The sequence below is a fragment of the Bos mutus genome, chromosome 7 (genome assembly GCF_027580195.1).
Source record: "Bos mutus isolate GX-2022 chromosome 7, NWIPB_WYAK_1.1, whole genome shotgun sequence".
NCBI lineage: Eukaryota > Metazoa > Chordata > Mammalia > Artiodactyla > Bovidae > Bos > Bos mutus.
Window position 1 is genome coordinate 50,989,719 of NC_091623.1, and position 11,074 is coordinate 51,000,792.

General features: G+C 40.1%; 1 pseudogene; it reads left to right on the forward strand.

Moving 5' to 3' along the window:
• The first annotated feature begins 355 nt into the window (after positions 1-355).
• LOC106701078 (olfactory receptor 5I1-like) lies at positions 356-9,830 on the forward strand (annotated as a pseudogene).
• The last annotated feature ends 1,244 nt before the right edge of the window (positions 9,831-11,074 follow it).

Consider the following 11,074-nt stretch of genomic DNA (forward strand, 5'->3'; position numbering starts at 1 on the left):
ATCCTTCTGTGCCTGCCCAGACTGCTGCAGTCCGTTCTTGGGGAGCAGACTCTTTGGGCTGACACTGGCAGCTTGCGGCTGGTTGGGCTGTGTAAAGAGTGAGGCCTGGTGAGCCTGTGCAAACCTGTCTGTCCGCAGGCTCCCTGAATGCCCCTTCCTGGGGGCTGGCCTTGCACAGCCCCAGGTTCAGGCTGGGGTTCACCTGGGAGAGAATGGCCGTAAGCTGGACCTTCCTGTAGTTGGAGATGATTGGGGCCCCAGCAGCCCTGGCCTCCCCAGGAAGGCAGGAGGACTTTTGCTTTGCCTCTGGTCAGGCCGTCTGGGCTCAGAGAGTACAGGCTGGCCCAGAGGCAGCATGTTCCCAGTCCCGGGGTACAAGCTGCAGGGAACAGAGACGAAGGACTCCATCCCCCTACCCGGCACCAAGGAGCCGCACAATGCCCTGGGGCCCTTGGTTTGTGTTCTTGCCTTGTCTTCCACCTTCATCCATCCCCTTTCTCCAGATCAAGTTGATTCAGGAAGGGGGTGGGGTGCGGGGAGGTGCATGGAGGAGGTGGGGAGGGGGCGTTGGGATTAGCTCCCAACACTTCTCCATTTTACAACCCAGTTAGGCTGGTCCATAAAATGGAAATAATGAATGACACCATATGATCACAACCTTAACGCTGTAGCCCCAGCTATGAAGGCTCCATAGGCAATAACAATGAAATTACTGACTTCATTCATTAGCAAGTATCAAGTATTTTGCAGCTATAGATTTAGCTAATATATTCTGTTCAGTGCCTATTTCGAATGCCTCTCAGAGGAAGTTTGCTTTCACCTCTAAAGGGACACAAGATACTTTACTTGACTACTCATAGGGTATCTCAGTAGCTTGGCCATCTCATACAATTTTTTCAAGATATTAACTGCATTCAACTCCTTCTGGAAATATGGATATGACATTGTGTATAAACGGATTCAGGCTTCCCCAATGGCTCAGTGGTAAAGAGTCTGCCTGTTGAGCTGCAGGTTCAGTCCCTGGGTCAGGAAGATACCCTGGGGGAGAGTATGGCAATCCACTCCACAGAGGAGTCTGGTGAGCTGCAGTCCAGAGGGTCACAAAGAGTCGGACACGACTGAAGCAACTTAGGACTTATGCACACAAAGAGATTCGTTTGACAGATTCATTTAGGACCATGGGAGGAGGTCATCTGGAGAAGGTGACATCTGGTTGACTGGCAAACTGGACCTGTGTACTCCTCACATCATTCCTTCAGTGAGAAATATTTTCAAAGACCACACAAACAGTCTTGAGAGAGCAACTTGTTCAGACCATCTGAACGGTATACATGCTTGAAGCTGGTTAAGACCTCTATATAAATATTTGAAATTATGACTGGTGGGTATTGAGATATACTTGTCTCACAGCCTCCCATGAAGAGCCCTATATGTGAGATTATAAACAATAATTTGATGCTTATTCTAGAACATGAATTCAACTTTAATTCAATTGTATTTTACTGACCTGCCATAAAATTAATTCAACTTATTGGGATATCAGGGCTTCCCCAGTGGTTCAGTGATAAAGAATCCACCTACAGTGCAGGAGACCCAGGTTTGATCACTCGGTCAGCAAGATCCCCTGGAGGAGGAAATGGCAACCCACTCCGGTATTCTTGCCTATGAAATTCTATGGAAAGAAGAGCCTGGTGGGTTACAGTCCATGGGGTTGCAAAGAGTCAGACGTGACTTAGAGACTAAACAACAAGAATATCTGGATATTGATACCAAGGATGAGAAGAATCAGGAATTTTTGTTTGATGATGGTTTACTGGAATCTGAAAGTCACAGTTTCCTGCACAGAGAGGAGTGTTACAAATTTACTGAGTAATGGGAGAATTTTTAAAAGAAAATTTAAATTTCTTAAAAAAACCCATATATACATGGTGAGAAACAGAGTACTAACATAATTGGAAATCTTAATTACACAAAAATCTTTAAGAATACTGAAAGTTTACTTTTTCAGACTGACTTAGAGGCATACTAACTAGATTGCACTCATCTCACACGCTAGTAAAGTAATGCTCAAAATTCTCCAAGCCAGGCTTCAGGAATACATGAACTGTGAACTTCCAGATGTTCAAGCTGGTTTTAGAAAAGGCAGAGGAACCAGAGATCAAATTGCCAACATCTGCTGGCTCATCGAAAAAGCAAGAGCGTTCCAGAAAAACATCTATTTCTGCTTTATTGAGTATGCCAAAACCTTCGACTGTGTGAATCACAATAAACTGTGGAAGATTCTTCAAGAGATGGGAATGCCAGACAACCTGACCTGCCTCTTGAGAAACCTATATGCAGGCCAGGAAGCAACAGTTAGAACTGGACATGAAACAGCAGACTGGTTCCAAATAGGAAAAGGAGTACGTCAAGGCTGTATATTGTCACCCTGCTTATTTAACTTATATGCAGAGTACATCATGAGAAATGCTGGGCTGGAAGGAGCACAAGCTGGAATCAAGATTGCTGGGAGAAATATCAATAACCTCAGATATGCAGATGACACCACCCTTATGGCAGAAAGTGAAGAGGATCTAAAAAGCCTCTTGATGAAAGTGAAAGTGGAGAGTGAAAAAGTTGGCTTAAAGCTCAACATTCAGAACACGAAGATCATGGCATCCGGTCCCATCACTTTATGGGAAATAGATGGGTAAACAGTGGAAACAGTGTCAGACTTTTTTTGGGGGGGGCTCCAGAATTACTGCAGATGGTGATGGCAGCCATGGAATTAAAAGATGCTTACTCCTTGGAAGGAAAGTTATGACCAACCTAGATAGCATATTCAAAAGCAGAGACATTACTTTGCCAACAAAGGTCTGTCTAGTCAAGGCTATGGTTTTTCCAGTGATCATGTATGCATGTGAGAGTTGGACTGTGAAGAAAGCTGAGTGCTGAAAAATCGATGCTTTTGAACTGTGGTGTTGGAGAAGACTCTTGAGAGTCCCTTGGACTGCAAGGAGATCCAACCAGTCCATTCTGAAGGAGATCAGCCCTGGGATTTCTTTGGAAGGAATGACGCTAAAGCTGAAACTCCAATGCTTTGGCCACCTCATGTGAAGAGTTGACTCACTGGAAAATACTCTGATGCTAGGAGGGATTGTGGGCAGGAGGAGAAAGGGACGACAGAGGATGACATGGCTCGATGGCATCACTGACTCGATAGATGTGAGTTTGAGTGAACTCTGGGAGTTGGTGATGGACAGGGAGGCCTGGAATGCTGCAATTCATGGGATCGCAAAGAATTGGAAACGACTGAGCAACTGAACTGAACTGAACTGAGCTAGATTATATAGCTGTCTCTGGTGCCATCTATTGTCTGAAAGATGCAAGAATTCTAGCTTCTTGGGTATATGGAAAACATTTTTTAAGTTCATTCCTCTCAAGCAATGCCAATGTGCATTTGCTAGGAAAGTCTGTTTTCTTAAGGCTTATTTATGGTAAGCATTTAAGTATTTGAGTGGAAGTAGCATATATTTTCTTGATGACCCCCTTTACCACATTATTTGCAAGTTTCAAACCAAAGATACTTCATACAAACCCTTTTGACCTTGTCACTTTTCATCCAATTCTTTGCTTTTCAAAATTCAATGTATCAATAAATCCACTCAATAAGTTGTTAATTTAGATGTATTTTTCAGTTCTATTTTATTTTCTAAGGTTTCCAATCATTTGTGGAATGTCTCCCAACTTTTGTCATTTTCAATTTTTTTTTGGACAGTTTTCTTTAGGATGTTTTTAGAATTATTTTTAAACTCTTGCTTGCCAACTCCAATTTTGGTTCAATGTGTATTTGCTTTTGGCATTTTCCCTCTTGTATGGGCATAAAATCTTTCCTGTTATCATGCTTAGTAATTTGTTTATTACATGCCATACAGACTACAAAGATGTTCTACAGAATTTCTCAAATCAATGAAGCTTCAACTATTTTTCTGATGCAATTAAGAGTGACAAGCTCCATTCAATAGAAAACTGATTCTTTTGGTTTTGGCAACATGCACTGTGTCTCCAGTTCACCCCTCTTACTAGGACATAATGACCTAAGACTTTCACATAAGTACTTAAGCTTTCTTGGAGTCTCTTCAGCACGAAAGTAATATAGAATTGTCTACTCTTGTATTTCAGAGGTTTTTGACATATCTTTAACCCCCCACTCCAAGCAATTTAAAATTTGGCAAATGCTGTGAAGGGAAGACAGCTCTGTGTTTGTAGCCATGCAAATTTCCAGTTTGGGTACTCTAGTACTGTGTAATTACCAAAAGTTCTGCAATTGTTTCTGAGAGCAGCTGAAATATCATTGTTTAGTGAAACTGTCCAGAGAAGGAAATGGCAACCACTCCAGTACTCTTGCCTGGAAACTCCCATGGATGGAGGAGCCTGGTGGGCTGCAGTCCATGGGGTCGCTGAGGGTCGGACATGACTGAGCGACTTCATTTTCACTTTTCACTTTCATGCACTGGAGAAGGAAATGGCAACCCACTCCAGTGTTCTTGCCTGGAGAATCCCAGGTACGGGGGAGCCTGGTGGGCTACCGTCTATGGGGTTGCACAGAGTCAGACATGACTGAAGCGATTTAGCAGTAGCAGCAGCAGTGAAACTGTCATACAAAACGCACATAAGAACAATCAAGTTGAAAATGGAAAACTGTATTTGCTAACTGGGATGGTTTTATCTTCTTTTGATGCTCTCAGGCATAAGACTCTTATTTTAAAGTCCTTCTGGGACTTTCCTGGTGGTCCAGTGGTTAAGAGTCTACCTGCCCCTGCAGAGGACATGGGATCAATCCCTGGTCCAGGGAGATAACCACAAGCCAAAGGGCATCTAAGCCATGCACCCCAACTGTTGAGCCTGTGATAAAAAACTTAAACTTGTTTGCTCAGTCGTGTCTGACTCTTTGCAACCCCATGGACTGTACCTGCCGGGCTCCACTGTACATGGGATTCTCCAGGCAAGAATACTGGAGTGGGTTGCCATTTCCTTCTCCAGGGGATCTTCCCAACCCAGGGATCGAACCTGGGTCTCCTGCATTGCAGGCAGATGCTTTATCCTCTGAGCCAATATTAGAGCCCAAATTCTAGAGCCCATGGTCTGCAACAGAAAGTACCCCCACTCTCTGCAACTAGAGAAAGCCCAGGCACAGCAAGGAAGACCCTGCACAGCCAAAAGTAAACAGACAGGTAGATAGATAATTTTAAAAAATAAAGTCCTTTCATCTTCTCAGAAAGCACCTATGATAACAGGTTCTATAGTAGCCTCCGCTGGTCTCACCCTTCAGTGCAACAAAATATATTACATTTCAGTGCTGAGGGTATCAAGTAACATTTTTAGGAACTTCCATGTGGTTTTGAAATAATTTAAATGAGAGCTACATTTTAAAATATATGAACTATTTAAAAGAACCTTTACAGTATCAGAGTATAGGACTCTAGTGGGATTTCAAGTGTCAGGAAAAAACCACCACAATATTACTGAGAGTAAAAATTGCCTCTTCAAACTAATGCTAACAGAATTGCTATTATAATTATGAAGTTGTTTCAAAATAATAATTCACAATAACCTACTAATTATTCCCTAGGAATCTCTTGGAAATGAACATGTTTGGAACCTTCGGTTATTAGGTCCCTAACTACCTGCGAATGTATATAAAAGTCCTTGGTTCTATTGGTGAAATTATTTATCTAGGTAATAGGAAAATGTCTCCTCCTTTGTAAGTAGCTTATGTGTTTACCAGATTGGCTTTATTGATGCAAAAAAAGACTTTTATGGATCTGAGATCACTGACATGTGTCAAAATAGTTACAAAATCATATGTATTAGCATATTATCCACAAATAAATCTACCTGTGCCATTCTTCTGTAGCTTCTACAGGTATCTGAGACACTTACCTTTTTAAAATATTTTCTTTTTTGTTAACAGAAATAAACTGAAACATGATAGTTTCAATTAATTTATTTTCTATTCTAACATTATTTTGCTATATATTTATGAAAAATTTAGCAAATCACTTCAGTTTGATTGAATCTTTTTGGTCATTCCCATTGAAAAGCAAGAATCCAAGATTCACTCTCATCTCTGACTTTTCCCTTCGTGCTTCTCTCCTCACTCACGTTTCTCTACGTGGATGGTGGTGGTGGTGGTAGAGTTGATTTAGTTACTAAGTCGTGTTCCACTCTTTGCAACTGAGGCCCTGCCAAGCTCCTCTGTCCATTGGATTTCCCAGGTAGGAATACTAGAATGGACTGCCATTTCTTTCACCAGGGAATGTTCCTGACCAGGGATCAAACCCAGGTCTCCTGAATCGTAGGCATTCTCCTGCATTGTAGGCAGATTCTTTAAGGGTTGAGCCACCAGGGAAACCCTTCTTAGTCTATTGGACGGGATGCTCGCTGTGAGTCCCCGAGAGTAATGGACTGTGTTTTCAGGAAATAACTTGAGTCATTCTGCGCTGCCTTCAGCAAGTCTGCACCAGAGCCTGTCTCATGGAGGCCACACTGTTAATTCTCTAACCACCTTCATGGTTGTCGTTGTGAGCTTTGACTTCACACATATCTGAATTTGAATTATACCTGTCAACTACTTGCGGACTGACTTGGAACATTAAGCTTCAATGTCCCCATGTAACATACGGAATCAATAATGAGAATCTAGCTTACACAGCCCATCTGTCTTGAAGTTTTGGAGGCAGGAGCCTGGGCTCCAATCCTATTTTCATCACGTCTTAGCTCTCCAGCTCTCTGTGCTTTAGCTCCCTCAACTGTAAGAGAAATACTACAGTGACAGCAACTGCTGTGAAACTTTGTTAGTATACTTTTGTATGACAAGTAAATAAATTATATGTAAAGTGTTTAGAATATTGCATTTCACATCACAATCATTATATAAATGATAACTATTATTTTAAAAAATCTAGTGACATAGTTCTAATTATTAGCTAAGGATAAGTGAGAGCAGTGGGGTTGTTTCTGTTGTTGTTTAGTCGTTAAGCTGTGTCCGACTCTTTGTGACCCCATGGAACTGTAGCCCATCAGGCCTCTCTGTCCATGAAATTCTCCAGGCAAGGATACTGGAGTGGGTTCCCATTTTCTTCTCTAGAAGATCTTCCCAGATCAGGGATTGAACCCACATCTCCTGCTTTGGCAAATGGATTCTTTACTGCTGAGCAGAGAGCAGTGGAGTAATTGAAACTAATCTTCACTCTTTACCTATTATTTGCCAATCTATCTAAAGTAAAACAGCAAGAAAGTATAGATAGATAGTTTTCCTCATTTAACCTGGCAGAGAAACCACGTGAAATACTGTTGTCATTATTATAGTAAAATTTTAAATATATATGTTATATATAATAATATACATATAGTATATGTATTAAGTATAACAGATTCTCTCTCTCTCTCTCTCTCTCTCTCTCTATATATATATATATATATATATATATACACACACACACATATACACACATACACACACATAATTGTGCAAGGTCATACAGTCCACATGGCTAATATGAGATTCTAACCAAATGCTTATTAACTCTAAATTTAGGTCATATCATTTCTGAACACTCTGATTACGTTGAAAACAGGCAAAATAAGAATAAATTAACTACTATCCTAACAAGATACTGCATCTCATTCACACTCTTTGAGGTAATAACATAAGACAGTATCCTAACCCTTCTAATTCTCTTAGACTTTTCTGTGCCTATGTTATAGCATACTTTTAGTGATTAGATGATATTACAACAATGAAGTTCTTAGCTCTGTACTGTCTCAATAATTTTATATAAGTGAGAGAATGACCCCAACCATTTGTTCTAGCCAACTGTGGCAGTAGTAACAAAGCTCATTGGAGGTTTCACTTGCTTGTTTTATAGATTTCCAAGTCATCCTTCAAGGCTACAATAAAAAGTCTTATATTTCAAAGTCATGTTCAAATTATCCTTGCTTCCAGAAAATTTCTGAGATTACAGAAACAGAAGTTGACAAAATTCTTAGACTCAACATCCTGAATTATACTAGGATAAAAATTAAATGTAGCTATTTGTGTTTGCTCACATATATAATTAGTGAGGAGGCTATATAGAGTAATTTTTAAAAATGAGAAGTTAATACTAATTTTTTTGCCCACTTTACTCAGTCATCTTATATTTATGCTGTGCTTACTAGAAGCCAAGAAGATAAAGAATGCCAAAGAGAAAAGCAGTTAATTACTTTAATCTCCTTAACTTAGTATCTTGACAGGATTTAAGGATTTGCCTTAAACTTGTCACTTTCTAAAACATGCTCTCAGCTGATGTTTACTGACATTTGCTTTAATTTCACTAATCACTTTTGCTTTTATTTTTTTTAAATAGCTGAAGTATATTTCATTGCATCATTCTAATCACAATCAAGAGTACAACACACTGCTATTTATTAAATACTGGACAGAAGGAGTACATTGTTCTAGAGTTATCATTGCAAGATGTACTCAAGTTAACATACTTTTAATAACAGATATATTTTCTCTCTTATCATCATTTCATTTATTACTTCATTATTCATTTACTTCTCTGTAGTAGCTATAGGTCTATACTTGAGAATTAAAAAGTAAGAAATATGAGATGTTATCTGCACATGTCTGTCCAGTGGAAGAACTAGCTATTAATCAAACAAAATAAAACTATCAACCATGAGATAAAGCTACTAAATTCTGAAATATGTTTCTCAGGATTTATATTTGGAAGGATATTTGGTCTGGGACTCTTGATTGCTTGTTTGTTTGTTGAAACAACAAAATAACCTTATAATTATATCTAATTTTTTTCTCTATCAACATAGCATCTTAGGATGTTAGAATTCTCATAAGAAGAAAACAGCACAGAATATGACTTTTAAGATGGAAACTATACCTTGGTGACTGAATTTATTCTGTTAGGGTTTCCAACTTGCCCTGAACTGCACATTGTCCAGTATCTCCTGTTTCCGACTTTGTACTCTATGATTTTAATGGGGAACGTTGGATTGATGATGTTAATCAGGGTTGATCTGCATCTTCAAATGCCCATGCATTTTTTCCTTAGTAATCTATCCTTTGTAGACCTTTGCTATTCTTCAGTCATCATTCCCAAAATACTTGTCAACTTCCTCTCTCAGAACAAGTCAATTTCCTATCACAGCTGTGCCCTGTAGTTTTATTTCTTTTGTACTTTCGCAGATACCGAATCCTTTATCTTGGCTGCCATGGCGTGTGACCGCTATGTTGCCATATCCCTTTACTGTACACGGTTGTGATGTCTTGGGGCATCTGCATATGGTTGATCATCTTGTCATACTTTGGAGGCAATATGAGTTCCCTGGTGCACACATCCTTTGCGTTTACTCTGAAATACTCTGATAAAAATGTCATTAATCATTTTTTCTGTGACCTTAAGTTATTGTGCACAGACACGTCACTTAATGAGTGGCTTCTCTCCCCATAGGGCAGCTCAGTGGAAATTATCTTCTTCATCGTTTTCATCATCTCCTACTTTTACAGTCTGCTCTCAGTCTTAAAGATCCATTCTTCCAGCAGGAGGAAGAAGACCTTCTCTACCTGTGCTTCTCACCTGACATCCGTGGCCACCTACCAGGGAACTCTGCTCTTCATTTACTCACGACCCAGCTACCTGTATTCTCCAAACACTAATAAAATCATCTCAGTGTTCTACACCATCATCATCCCAATGCTGAATCCTTTGATTTATAGTTTGAGAAACAAAGACGTAAAAGACGCTGCTAAAAATGTCTTAAAACCAAAGATAAATCCCTCCTGAGATATAAGGTTCCAGGATTCATCTAAATCCCTGATTACAAACTCCAGCTTGTATGTGTGTATGCTCGGTCATGTCCAACTCTTTGCAACCCTATGGACTATAACCTGTCAGGCTCTTTTGTCCTTGAAATTATCCAGACAAGAATACTGGAGTGGATTGCTATTTCCTCCTCCAGGGAATCTTCCCCACCCAGGGATGGAACCTGTATCTCTTGCTTATCCTGCATTTACAGGTGGATGCTTTATCCCTGCAGTGCCTGGGACAAACTGTAGCTAAGAACCTGCCACAACCTTGCCAGCACATACACAACTTCTCACACAAACATTTTATCAAACACTTGTTTTTTTATTTTTTATTTTTAAATTTTATTTTATTTTTAAACTTTACAATATTGTATTAGTTTTGCCAAATATCGAAATGAATCCGCCACAGGTATACCTGTGTTCCCCATCCTGAACCCTCCTCCTCCTCCTCCCCCCCATACCCTCCCTCTGGGTCGTCCCAGTGCACCAGCCCCAAGCATCCAGTATCGCATCAATCCTGGACTGGCGACTCATTTCATACATGATATTATACATGTTTCAATGCCATTCTCCTAAATCTCCCCACCCTCTCCCTCTCCCACAGAGTCCATAAGACTGATCTATACATCAGTGTCTCTTTTGCTGTCTCGTACACAGGGTTTTTGTTACCACCTTTCTTTTTTTTTTTAATTAATTTTATTTTATTTTTAAACTTTACATAATTGTATTAGTTTTGCCAAATATCAAAATGAATCCACCACAGGTATACATGTGTTCCCCATCCTGAACCCTCCTCCCTCCTCCCTCCCCATACCCTCCCTCTGGGTCGTCCCAGTGCACCAGCCCCAAGCATCCAGTATCGTGCATTGAACCTGGACTGGCATCTCGTTTCATACATGATATTTTACATGTTTCAATGCCATTCTCCCAAATCTTCCCACCCTCTCCCACAGAGTCCATAAGACTGTTCTATACATCAGTGTCTCTTTTGCTGTCTCGTATACAGGGTTATCGTTACCATCTTTCTAAATTCCATATATATGCGTTAGTACACTGTATTGGTGTTTTTCTTTCTGGCTTACTTCACTCTGTATAATAGGTTCCAGTTTCATCCACCTCATTAGAACTGATTCAAGTGTATTCTTTTTAATGGCTGAGTAATACTCCATTGTGTATATGTACCACAGCTTTCTTATCCATTCATCTGCTGATGGGCATCTA